Source organism: Rattus norvegicus, chromosome 11, assembly GCF_036323735.1.
Source record: "Rattus norvegicus strain BN/NHsdMcwi chromosome 11, GRCr8, whole genome shotgun sequence".
In the NCBI taxonomy this organism is placed as follows: domain Eukaryota; kingdom Metazoa; phylum Chordata; class Mammalia; order Rodentia; family Muridae; genus Rattus; species Rattus norvegicus.
In genome coordinates this window covers 58,338,766-58,352,704 of record NC_086029.1, presented here as the reverse complement: position 1 = coordinate 58,352,704, position 13,939 = coordinate 58,338,766, and the positions used below count along the sequence as shown (strand labels likewise).

Sequence of the window (13,939 nt, the reverse complement as noted above, 5' to 3'; positions counted from 1 at the left end):
AACACACACACAAGTACAAGCACACCTATATGTAATTAAAAAGCAATAATCTTAAAAATAGACCTTTAAAAAGAAGCCATTGTCATTTAATATGTTGATGTAAAAGGGTAAGGAAGAAAAAATAATATTTTAATTCATTTTTTTACATTTCTATATATATATATCCATAGCTGCACACATCTCCCATAATTAGTTAAATTTCTGCTGCAACATATGTCATCAAATACTGGTCTACAATGTATGGTAGAACAATGTGTGGTCTATAATGTACTGGTACTACTATGGTTAGACTATGGTTACTTCCATCTCTAAATACATCAAATTCTCATAATACAAATAACCCAGGTCTGAGGAAATTTTGTACTGTGAGCGTATACTACATTTAACTTTTTCAAGTGAACAGTTTCAGATTATAGTTTCAAGGAGGAGCAAGGATCGGTGGTTAAAAACAGGAAGTTCCATGAGTAAACTTGAAACCAGTGAAAATGCAGAAGATAATAAGGGAAATTCAGAAAAATCTGAAATTGTCCACAGATGTGACAGTTATAGACTGTTTCCTCAGTTTTCCCATGTGAGTCTGGACTGAAAAACTTGATTAGAACATCCCACCACCAGACAGGCTGCAGATGAACAGAAAGCAGCAAAAGCTGTCCTCACTTGCCAACTGAAAGTATTTTTTGTCATGGAGTGGATTTAATTAAAAGTTGTTAGTTTTGTTAAAGAGAAACTGGATAAGACCATGAATTTCACGGAATTACTGAAAACCCAATCATACAAAGACTGAGCACGCCCAGAATTTGATGAAAAGTGCAGTCCAAGTGAGCCAAGTTCATGAAGTTTTCCTCAAAGGATTTCAGACACACGCACGCTTAGGAAATGCAGACAATGTGTTACTGGCAAATGGGGTTTTGAACTCTGGGAGAAGGAATGGAGACTAGAACGAGTGACTTGGAGTAAGGAAAGCTTTCCAATCGGAATTTCAAATAGATGATTTTTATAGTCCAAAAAAACACACAAGCTATTGATGTGATTGAAGTTAATCAGGTTTTTTCCCCCAATCTTGAATTTGAATTAAGAGATCAATACCAATAATTTGGTATTTCTTCATCTCTGTTTGCTATGTTCATTATGGTATGTTTGCTGATAAAATGGTGCGTGGGTACATTTTCCCTGAGTTACATTCATGTGCTTTAATGTAAACACGCACAGCTGTAGGAGTGACAACTATAGACAGACCGTTGCGAAGCCTGAACGTCATTCTGCTTCTTAGAGGCTGCCTTCTGGCTTCCAAAGCACGCAGTAGAGTAGTCAGTGTACTTTGAATACTTCTCATTTTAGAAAAACTCTCGATGAAATCAAATATTTTCAACCTCATAGATTACATATTGTCTTCATGAATAGATGGGATGATTGGGGTTAAGTTGCTAGCTTTCATCTTGAAGAATGTTTTAAAACAGGCTTACTCTTCCCATCCAAAGACCATCAACTCCATCAAAATTCTCCATGTGTGACTTAAGACTGTGTTTCTGGAAGGGTAGAAAGTTCAATTATGATTGAACCCAAGTTGAGTCATGCTAAATTGTCTCAGTGATGATAAATGACCACCAACGTCAATGTCTGCTGGCATGTTTGATCCTGCTCTTAGACCCTTCCTGGAGAATGTGGCATCAAGTAGTTTTGTCATAAACCGTTGTCTACTCACAATCCCCAAACCTTAAACTCCTTCATGAATTAGGCTATCTCCATACCTTACAAAGAAATTGCCTCTGCTCAATGACAACAGGAACTTCAGTACCCCTTCAGCCTGCTTGACAAAACCTGGGACAGGAAGCAGATGGGGCTGTGGTGACTATACCTTGTTGACCCATACCTTGCCTTTCGGTGCCCAGTCTTTTCCTTTCTCTGCTGCATCTCATCCTTCTTACAACGTTTCCTTTATTTTCAAATACAGAGCAATTTGCTATCATATGTTCTGCTGGGGACAGTGGTCCTCATGCTGTGTCAATGGTTAGAACAGAGCTAGAGATAGAGACAGCTCCCAAAAATGACCTTACTCTGTCAGCACAGTCGTAGCTGGTTCTACTCATCTTAGAACAAATAATGCTTTTCTGCTTTTCTAACCCAATCCAAATAATGCTGCATAGCCCAAAAAAACTACTTCTGCCTTCGTCTATTAGCATTATTATTACCATTATTAACAAACAGGAAAGAAATAGGCAAGTATGGGTCATGAAACTAAAAGAGAACCAAGAGATAGAAAGTAGAGGTTCCGCAGGATGGGAGAAAGTAACAGATCCCATATGTCATGACTGCGAAGGTTATTGGGCGTGGAAGGGTACAAGGGTGGTTCAGAGAGATGAGGGAGGAGAAGGGAGGAGAATCAAAACCACAATTAGTAAAAAATACTGTTGAGAAACCTAACGCTCTGTGTGCTAATTTTAAAGATAAACAAACGAAAGCAGAAAAAGATAGTAGGTACAGGCTTAGAGATGCAGCCCAGTGGTAGAGTACTTGCCTACCACATATGAAGCACTTAGTTTGTTCCAACCGTCACACTTTAAATAATATTTAATTGATACATTATCAAATATTGTCTCCAAAATCGTATGGTCTCTTGGAGTAAAGAGTGGGTAAGAATGAACAATTACATAAATAACCACTAAAATTAGTTTTTAGCAAGACAAGGAAGAGGGTACAAAGTTTGTATCCACACAGAGGAGAGAAGTTCCAAGCATTTGGATGATCAGGAGACACGTCTTAGTAGGAACAAACGTCTAAGATGGTTTTTAAGAATGAAACCCAAGTGCCTAGGAGAGGAAGCAGAGTCGTGCTAGCAGCACAGCCTTTCGTCACACTAGAAGCAATGCAGACGTGAGCTGAAGAGGAAGCAGCTTAAGGAAGAAAGAAGAAAGACACAACAGGCGAGGAATACCTACATGCCGGCAACTGCATAAAACCCTTTGGATCAAATAATTCCAGGGAAGGACGGATAAAAAAGTGGAAATGAGAGCCATGACCTGGAGAAAGTAATAGAGATAAACTATGCAGCTCTCATTATGGCCGTACAGGGAATGTTAACTTCCTACTCTACACGTAAGAATACCAAGATTCCACAAGCTGACTTAACTTGCTCAGGACAGAAGGGTCATTAGTAAGCAGCAACCCCCTGATGCTAAAACAGAAACCCTATGTTCTATGGACCATAAAGCCAACATCACTGCAATTCCTTCTGCCTGGAGTATAAGATATGATGAAAAAAATCTTAAAACCACTTAAGACTTTAGAAGATGACTCATTAATAGTGATACCATTGAGAGCACACAGAAGCAACCATGAAGACTGAAGGGGTTTGGTGGTATCCCTGGCTTTTGTTTTACATATGCTGAGTTTGAACTGGTAGTTGCCTAAGGAAGCCCAAATAACAAGTGGAAAATACATTTGTTAAAAATGTATGAATCATCAAGCAGGGGTGGGCGGGCAATTTAGATGAAAAGCAACAGAAGGGATTGGAGCACACAGCAATGAGTGGACCAGAAGTCTTCTGGGGCAAAGGATGGAGAGAAAGAAATATTTCCATTATGGAGCCGGAAGAGAAAGCAGCTATTGGAGGTAGGTGTGTGAAAGGGATGCTCTTGGAAAATTGAAAGGTACACAGAACCTTGAGAAGAGAAGACTCTAAGAGGTCAACTTTTCCCCAGAGATGAAAGAGTATTTAGGACTTTTTCATATCTAGCCTGCATGTGGAATTCCTGTTGGTTTCCACAAAAGGTTGGATAGGGAAATACAAGAAGAAACCATATTGCAATGGATTCAGAGGGCTTTTGTGAAGAAGAACTGAAAGCAATAGTAGGTACTCTCACAAGTGTGGTGTGAACAACGGAAGAGAGATAAGGTTGAAGCCTGCTCTAGCAGCAGGGTCAAAGGAGGGTTATAGTAGGATAGGTAGGGCCCTGGGCATAGTGTGGGTAGAAGAAAGAATGGAGATAGAATAGAGATAGGGCCAGAAAGATGGCACAAAACTGAAAGGAGGTAAGCAGGAACAGAATCAAGACAAGAGTTCTAGAGAAGGAAGTCCAGTTTACCTTCTTAGGCAAAGGACAAGAGTATCCGGAAGACACTGAGGACAGGAAGTTTGCTCAGCCTCACAAGGACTGGCTACATCCTCAATTAGACATACAATAAAGAGGATCTCCCTGAAGAAAGTGGATCTCTTGAAAAGGGAGAAAGCATGTTTATATAGATTAAGAAATAAAATTTTGATTATGAAAAAATTATCAGACATCAACAATTCTCTTAGATACTTTCTATAGCAGTTATTCTACTTCAAAAACTAAAACTGTTACTCTTGGGCTAGAAGATGGTTTAGTGAGTAATAGCTCTTGCTGCATAAGCCTGATGGCCTGAGGACATGGGTTCAAGTCCCCAGAAACACATAAAAATCCAGGCTGACCACATACACCTGTAATCCCAAAACTGTGGGGCGTATGACAGGAGAATCACTGGGGCTTACTGGTCACCAGCCAAGCTCCAGAGACTTTGCCTCAAAGAAATAAGCCAGAGATAGCACGCATCATCTTCTGTCTTCCACATATGGACACATCCATGTAGATACATCAAATTGCGCACATACACCAAACACATAGATATAAACATGTAAAAGAAAGAAAGAAAGAAGGAAGGAAGGAAGGAAGGAAGGAAGGAAGGAAGGAAGGAAGAAAGAAAGAAAGAAAGAAAGAAAGAAAGAAAGAAAGAAAGAAAGATAGATAGATAGATAGATAGATAGATAGATAGATAGATAGATAGATAGATAGATAGATGTCGGGGACAAAGACATGGCTCTGCAGAGTGTGTACTGCTTTTCCATAAAACCGAAGTTTGAGTTTCAACAGCCACTTAGGACAGCTCACAACTTCCTATAACTCCCGTTCCAAGGGATCCTATATCTCTGGGCCCCTCAGGTACCTGTGTTCAGACACAGACACATAATTACAAGTAAAATAAATATTTAAAAGTAAAACTGCATGTTTCTCTCTTAGACTGCATGGTCATTCTACTTTAAATGACAAAGACAGCCTTTAAGTTATCAGAAAAGAGGCCACTCTCTGAATTTTAAATCTGCAGTCTTATGAGAGCTTCAGACAGCCATAACCAGTGCAGTTTACCTGCACAAATTCTGATCTCAGAGCACATCATCAAAGCCTACCAATGATGTAGCTAGACTCGTTTACTTAAAAATAACAGATTATGTGGTTTTTAAGTGTTTTCACATTCTAAAATTCTTTGTGTATACTCATTATAATGGCACTGTATTACATGAGAACAGTACATGCCATATTTAATCAAAACAATATATTACCTGTGGATTAGCAATATATTATCTGCGGATTAAAGTCAAATGGAAGATGTGGGAGATACCTCTCTGGATAAAATGCTTGCTGTACAGCTGTGAGTCTGCGTTCAGATCTCCAGCACCCATAAAAAGGCAGGCATGCCAATTCATGTCCATATCAATTGTGCTGGGGAAAATGGACAGGCAGAGAAAAGTGGGTCCCCGGAGGGCATTGGCTAGCTGAGTTTAGCTGAAATGGTGAGCTCTAGGTACAATGAGAAACTCCATCACAAAAAGTAAGGTGGAGAGAGCTAGAGGAAGATGCCTACCATTAACCTCTGTTCTCCCCACAATCGCATACACAAAGATACACTCCCACACATCACATCACATCCACACACTGAATCAATCAGATAACAAATTAAGGTTAAAAACATCTCTCAGGGACTTATTACTGATGCTTCCTGTTCCCTTTTTTGTCACTAAGTGCTCGCATTTATTGGTACTCAGGGTTGAAGGTGTGAGGTGAATGGATGGTCTCATTTGATCCTCCTAACAGCCGCACGCTGAGGTTTGGCACATCATTATCATCCCAGCCTGAAAATAAACAAATAAGTAATGGATCAAGTGACTTCCCTGGGGTCTCAGAGTAAGAGGAAAACCAGTGTTAGTCTGGCTTTGAATGAAAAGTTGTCTATCAAAACACTAAGGGGAACAACTTGGTTGATTTTGTTAAATACAGGATTTATTTTTGTTCTCTTTCTGGCCTGGTACCTCTCACCCTGACAGTCTTGGAAATCAACCACCCTCAGAGTTCTCTGGAACTTCAAACATACTCAAAAATGTGGAAATAAGTTTGAAATCCTTAACTACATTTATAAAAGACCGATATTTGGAAATGAAGGTATAGCCTAGTATTAGAGTGTTCCCTAGCATGTAGAAGGTCTTGGTGGCTTTGTTTTGATTTCTTTTCATTCTCCACTACAACTTTACTTCTACTCCTCTTCCCAGTTCTCACTACTCATTGGTCTTGGGAGAATATCCAAGCTTGAAGATGTAACTATTATAAGGTAACACTGTAAAATGGCTTTCGTAAAACAAGACTGGAGAGTGGGCATGCCATAAAGATGAACATTCTCACCTCAGTACCAACCCAGGAAGGTCTGAGGCCAGGACATCATCCACACAGAGATGATAATTGGTGCTTCATTCCCAGGCTGCTCTCTGCACACATTCTAGTTGCTTAACCCAATTCCCAGACAAGGGAGGAAGACTGATAGGTGTGAACTGATGCTAAAACAGTGTGGTAAGACCAAAGCACAGGGCGTAAGGATGGCCGGGTAACAACTTGGTACAACATGTGTATTTCAACCCAACTTCCCAATATGGGCTCATTTCCTTTTTGCATCAACACGAAGCCTCAAATGAAACCACAGAGTGTATTTCATTTCAGAATGAAACTCATGACACAGCAAAGCAGTGAGTCATCCTCCGAGTCTGAAATTTCAATCCCAGTGGTATCAAAGCCAACTGGGTCTTTTCCATCATTAAGTCTGTACCGTGAATGCTGAGGGATTTGCGTTTTCACCATTCTTCATTTTCGCTGAACAGTCAGACATCGCACTGTAACTTTCCTGTCAATAAAAGACTGAGTTAGGACAAAAGGGAAAGAGAGTAGGGAAACTGCTCCCCTTCCTGGCCTGGACAATGGAAGAAGTAGAGATTTGATCCCAAGTTTTCCCCACTGATTAGCCTAGAAGCATAACCTACATGACCCGTGTATTTAACTACATTGTTAAATGAAAATGTCCTAAGTTAACAAAAGGCTATATCCTTTTTCTTTGGAATGCAAAGTTAGATGAATAGGCCCCGGGAACTCTTACAGTAATGAGGGCATCCGAGTCACTAACACGTTTCAGAATTCATGATGAGGTCACAAAAGTAGCTTCCTATGTTTTATGGGTGGCGACGTCATAATTGCTTGTCTGTTGCTCATCTTCCTTTTGGAGTGGAAAAAAAAAAAAGCCTTGGTGGTTTCTCAGTCAGTGTGAACCAAAACCGTTGGATGTCCTTACTAAATGGGCATCCTGACACAAAACTAGGGCCACAAATTCCAAGAGGAAACTTGAAATCTGGCCCCCATGACAAAGAAACAAATTCATCTTTACGTCAACTTTTATCTCATTTTTGAAAGGCATCCTGGTGTGTCCCAGGGCTCACTGAATCTGTGTCACCCTGTGTCTGTCCTCCATCACAACTCCAGCCTTTGCCGCCATGATTAGCTTTTCTCATGGGAACATGCATTCCCACTCAGGCCTGCCAACCACAGTGACTTACATAAAGAGTGCTCGGAGGAACCAGGAAGTCTAAAACCTTCACAGAGGCTTCATGTTGCATGCGAACTGTATGATTAGAAATTAGAAGACAAGACATTTAGTAGAAGTGGCATTGGAAGATCCCAAGGAAGCACCAATGAGTGAAAAGGAAACAAGACCTCTTTATTCTCCAATGACAACACAACACACTAAGGGAACTGCTTCGATTTCATAACTGCTGAGACTTCGGTTTTGTTCAAGTTCGAGGCCCTTCCTGAACACTTACAATCTAGAAAGGGAGACATCAGGACCTCTTCTGCTCTCAATATTCCTCTAACAACCCTACCAACTTCAGTGTAAACTTAGGTCAAATTCTAGTCTTCTCTTTCTTCCTTCTTTCCTTCCTTATTTCTTGACTTTCTTTATTCTTTATAAAGAGAGTCACATCTTATCCTAGGATGGGGCATGTAAGCCCAAAAAAATGAGGGGAAAAAAATCTCATGTAACTCAAATTACCCTTGAAAGCCCCTGAAGTCTCCCACTGAGTAGTTTTGTGTCTTCTCTGGATGATCTTATCAACACCTCTAATATGTCTTTAACTAACACTCCTCTCTCTCTCTCTCTCTCTCTCTCTCTCTCTCTCTCTCTCTCTCTCTCTCTCTCTCCCCTCTCTCTCATTTTTATTTTTTGAAACAAGGTGTCCTATAGCCCATCCTGGCTTTAAACTCACTATATGCAGTAAAGGATGACTTTAACCCCATGATCCTCCTCTCCTACCTCAGCCTCCCAGGGGCAGGGATCACAGATATGAACTGCCAAGCCTGGTTTACTTACGTGTTTTAATTTTTTCAATTCCTATATTAAGTGTCAACAATCTTTCCTTCACACATCAAGTCCTTTAAAAACATTTCACCAGTTTATCGTCAGTCAGAAAAACTCTAAAAGCATTCATGAAGGAGTTAGAAGAATGTCTCATCAGTCAAGAGCACATATAGCACTTGCAGGGGACCCAGGTTCTGTTTCCAGCACCCACTTAGCAGCTTACAGACACCTGCAGTGCCAGTTTGAGGGGATCCAATGCCCTTTTCTGACCTCCCTGGATACCCAGCATGCACATGGTGTACATACATATGTGCTGGCAAAACACATATCCATACAATTTTTTAAACTGAAAAAAAAGTAATCATCCATACAATTGTCATATAGGTTTTCCCCTAAGACATTGACTGTTTCAGATTTAATAAGTCTGTTTCTGCTAGTTTAGACAAATATGTACACCACTGATCACCAGCACCTCCCGCCATATTTTTATCATCCCCCTGCATCCCTGACTCTGTCTCAGTCCCCATTTCTTTCTTTGTCCTTTTTTTATTCCACGAAGTTCAGCTCAGCTTCATTAGAACTAGCATTTACTAAGAAGCATGTATAAACCCAGTTTCCCTTCTTTCACAATAACTTTTTTTTTTAATTGCTCTCACTTACTCTTTTATGAACTCGGACTTTCTGCACATGCTCAGCTGGCACCAGCTACAGCCCAACCTCCATTCCAGGTGCTGCCAATCCACGTTTACAACAGACCAAGTCCCTGCTTCGAGGAATTTCCTATCCGATAGAATGCACTAGCACCATGCTGTACAATGGAGATTCACCACCACAAATAAGACGTGGCTTGTGCCCTCAGAGGCCATCATGACTGAGATAAGAAAAAACAACTGGCAGGGAGCAGAGCAAAGGCAAAGGCAGACTTTTCTCATGGTCAGAGGAGAGGGTGAAGCTGAAGAGACCCAATGGCCATGTTAGAAACAGAACTGACTGAACTCATCCATTTTACAGTCAAGTGCTTTTTCCTTACCCAAAGCTCAATTGATTCAGGGATTTCCCCCTGTAAAAGCAGAAAGCACTCTAGAACTGCTTAAGTTCACTTAACTTCACTAAGTTGAGTGAAGTTCGGAGGCCGCCTTATTGAGTAATCTGCTTGATTTACCCTGCAAATAAACAGAATAAGGACTGCTGATGAGTTTGGTCAAGGATTTGAGTGTGTGGGCGGGACAGTACCAAAGAAGAGGAACTAATTGCACAGATATGGGATAAAGAATAGAATTGTGTTGTATAGCAACCATGGAGTTAAAAGTGCTAAAGTCCTGGTTAAACAGACATCATTCATTATTCTCATATACTTCCTGGACAGTGCCCTCTGATACCTCAGTGGGAAAAGGCCTGGTTCACGTGTTGGCAGACTTGGAATCCAACTCCCACAAGGCCGCCTTTTCTGAGGACCACGAAGAAGGAAATATAGACCATCTGAATACATTTTAAAAGGAACAGTACGTGCAGGGAGGGAGGAAATACTCTTTAGTTTTTGTTCAGAAGCAAATAAGTAAACCAAGATTAGGCTAAAGACACTATTTCCCTAGACTCGAGCTTCTTAACCATGGATTGTAGCCCTCATGAGGTCAGGAGTTCACTGCAGTCTTGGTTCTGAGCACACAGTATGTATGCTTTGCACTGTGCATACCAGCAGGCCACCCAACAAGCAGCTCAAGTTCAAGGCAATTGTGTCTGGTTGCAATGTGCTTACTATGCCCTCAAAGTTTTCTGCCTGTATAGAAACAAAATGATTTAATCACAGAAAACAAGACTTGTTCATATTTTCCTACCCTAACCCTTGGAGTTAGTATATCTTTGGGTCGTATTGTTTTAGAATGTTTACTTTTAAATATTGCTGTTTGACTTACTCACACGTAAACCACAGAAGAAGGAAATCCATCTGTGAAGAATGAACCTGTCAGTGGGGGGGCCATTGTTGACTTTCCAGAGGACTTAAGACAGAGACAGTTAAAGCTTTAAAATGTTTCTTCCAGCTCGGTCTGGCAGCCATTTTTCAAAGACTCTAAGCCAAGTTCAAGCCCAAGTGAAAAGAGAAGTTACTGAGCAAACCTGGCTCTAGCCAAACAATTTTCTTCACATTTGCAGATAAGCAGTTGTTAATAAATCAACGGCGAGTGGCCAACTGAAAGCCACACTCTGAACTGCCTGTGCAGGAGCATTAATGTTACTATCATTAGTTTTTATTAGTTTGGTTACCTAGCTGCGTAACAAACCAGCTGGGAACGTGCTGGCAAAAGACACGTGTTTTTCATTCTGATGGTTGGAATTTTAACAGGAAATGGAGGTGAGGCTCTGTCTCTGCTCACGGACATCTCAACCTTTAGCTACAAAGTCTCTGGCAGCTGTAGAGTAATTCAAAGGTTATGCCTGTGACACTAGAAATAGGAGATTCCACTTTCAATCTCACCTCTATAGCCACATGACTGACTCCTTTTGAGGATAGAAAGACAAACTCAGCTGGGGCTGGCAGCTAGAGTCCCTAACATACGCTGTGCTGGTTAGCCAACACAACACTGTTAGAGTTCACTGGGGAAAGAGAATCCTACTTGAGGAATTGCTCCATCAGATTGGCCTGTCTATGGGGTATTTTGATTGAGGGTAGATGTGGGATGCTCCAATTTATTGTTGGTAGTGCCAGCCCTAAACAAGTTGTTCTGGATTATATAGGAAAGCAAACTGAGAAAGCCAGTAAGCAACGCTTCTCTGTGTTCTCTGCCTCGGTTGCGGCCTCCAGGTTCCTGTCTTGACTTCCCTCAGTGTTGGGTTGTGATCAGGATCCATAAGCAAAATGAACCCTTCCCCCAGCCCAACTGCTTTTGATTGTGACGGTTTATCACAGCAACAAAAAGTAAAATAATACACGTGCCTTCCTATTTGGTAGGCTCCAAGTAATCAGACTTCTTTTGTGATGGCTGAGGAGCTTAAAGCAAGTGATAACAGTAAAGAAGAAACTGTCCCTTGCTTCTAAGACCCAGCCTGAGAGGTCACCAGTGTCACTTTCACTGAGTGTGTGGTTTGTTCGGTTTTTTTCTTCATCAAAATAGTCACACGCCTAGCAGGATCCAAGGGCAGGAGACACAGAAGCTTTCTACCTCCTAATAAGAATGTCAAATCTAAAACGTAAGTATGAAAATTAGCAATATATAATAGAAACAAATGACGAAATCACAAGTTTTTACTAAAAAAGTAAGATGAAAGCCAGACAGTAGTTGCACATGCCTTTAGTCTCAGCACTCTGGAGGCACAGACAGGTAGATCTCTGTGAGTTCAAGGTCATCTTGGTCTACAGAGTAAGTTCCAGTTTAGTCGGGACTACACCAGTAGGCATTACCTGCGAACCCCTCAGTGACTCCACTCAGAGAAGGAAGACTGACTGCAGATCTTCGACTCTCCCTCCCCTCCTCCAAATCCAATCCCCCAGTCTCATCCTCAACTTTGTAGCAGACCCTAAGCTACACCCTCCCCCTTCCACTATGCCTGCTTCGAATTCAAAGCCCAGTTTCAAATCCTCACCTCTCCCTCCTTTTCTCTATATCTAATCACACCCCACCCCCAGACTTACCTCCAACTCTGTAGCAAACTTCCCATTATGGGATTCTCTCCTTTTTGTCCCATCTCCAGTGGATTATACAAATCTCCAATCTTCCTCTCCACTCATCTTGCTATCCCAGCCTCCAACTCTAGCAGGCATTCTCTGGAACCACCATCCAAAAAAGCCTAAGTAGCAACTAAGGAATCAAAGCAGGCTGGCATCTTCAGCTCTTCCCCCCAACAGTTCACTTATCCTACAATCCAATCCTCCAATCTCATCCCTCTCTCTGTAGTTCCTATCATGGCCTCTCCTCACTCTCTGTCCCAAGGCAACTCATAAGTTAAATCATTTAGTTGGGAGTCTGTTTAAAGTTCCATAGGCTTAGTCCATTATTATCATGGCAGAGAGTATGGAAGCACTCAGGCACGGTGATGGAGAAATAGCTAAGAGCTAACTACATCTTGCTTCTCAAGCAGAGGCGGGGCGGGGGCTTGCTGGCATGAGCACCCTCAAAGCCTATCCCTAATAACACACTTCCTCCAACAAAGTCACACCTACTCCATCCAACAAGGTCACACCTTCTAATCCTTCTCAAATAGTGCCACTCCCTGATGACTAAGCAGTCAAATATGTGAGCCTGTTGGGGATCATTCTTATTCAAAACCACCATAAGGCTAATGTCCAGAATGTATAAGGAACTCAAAAACCTAGGTTTCAAAAGACCAAATAATCCAAGTTAAAAAAAAAAAAAAATGACGCGCAGATCTATGCAAATTATTCTCAATAGAGAAAACTCAAATGGCTGAGAAACCCTCAAAAAAATGTTCAACCCTCAAAGAAATGTTCAACACCCTTAGTCAACAGGGAAATGTAAATCAAAACTACTTTGATAGTTCATGTTACACATGTCAGAATGGCTAAGGTCAATAAAGCAAGGGACAGTTCATGCTGGTGGGGATGTGAAGTCAGGGGAACATGCAGCCAATGCTGGTGAGACTACGAACGTCGATAGCCACAAAAACATGTCAGTTCCTCAGGAAGATGTGAATTGAACTACCTCAAGATTCAGCTACACCACTCTTGGGCATCTGCCCAAAGGACGCTTCATCCTACCAGAAACACTTGTTCATTGTTCACTGCTGCTCTATTTATAAAAGCCAGAAATTGGAAACAGCCTGGTTGTCCCATTAATAAATGGACAGACAAAAAAGTACGTTACAATAGTATATTACTCAGCCATTAAAATAAATGAAATCTTGACATTTGCCAGTAACTGGATGAATCATCCTGCATAAGATAACCCATACCCAAGAAGACAAGAATGTATTCATTTATATGAGGATATTAGCCATTATCAGTGATCACCAAGCTACAATCCATAGAACCACAGGGATGGAGTGTAGAGTAAATGACCAAAGGGACAGATAGATCTCCCTTAAGAAAAGCAAATAGAATAGCTAGCTATGGATGGATGGGAAGATGTCACTAGAATTGGAGAATCAAGTGGGGAGGGGGAGAAAAGGGGGAAAAGGGAGGGAATATAGGGAGAGTCTGACAAAACTTACGGCCATATTAGAGGTGGTATGAAAACCTAATGAAGTAGATGCTTCCTAAAATATATACATATATGAAAGAGATCTAAATAAAATTACCAAATAATGGGGAAGACAGATCTTCAACTGGCCATCTCTTGACACTAAACAAAGCTTCCAGTACTAGTACTCGGCTATATCTAATTGAGTTGTTAGACAAAGGGGCCCCATAATAATCCCCAAACAACCCAGGTTGTTGCCAAGGCTGTAGGCTACTCTCCATAAACTAACAACAGTGCCCCATTGCTGAACACAACTTCTACATAATTCACTGAACATGGAG

The 13,939-nt window shown here is 41.2% G+C and overlaps 1 long non-coding RNA gene across 2 annotated transcripts; it reads right to left on the bottom strand.

The window, feature by feature from the left end:
* Positions 1 to 1,532: 1,532 nt before the first annotated feature.
* Positions 1,533 to 11,952, bottom strand: LOC108352329 (uncharacterized). Of its 2 annotated transcripts, none has more exons than XR_005491302.2 (3): positions 7,213 to 11,952; positions 6,471 to 6,963; positions 1,533 to 5,926 (listed from the first exon to the last, which is right to left on the bottom strand). It is a non-coding gene; the product is annotated as an uncharacterized LOC108352329 (long non-coding RNA). The 2 variants fall into 2 exon arrangements; XR_005491303.2 differs by having other exon boundaries at positions 7,100 to 7,218.
* Between the last annotated feature and the right edge of the window lie 1,987 nt (positions 11,953 to 13,939).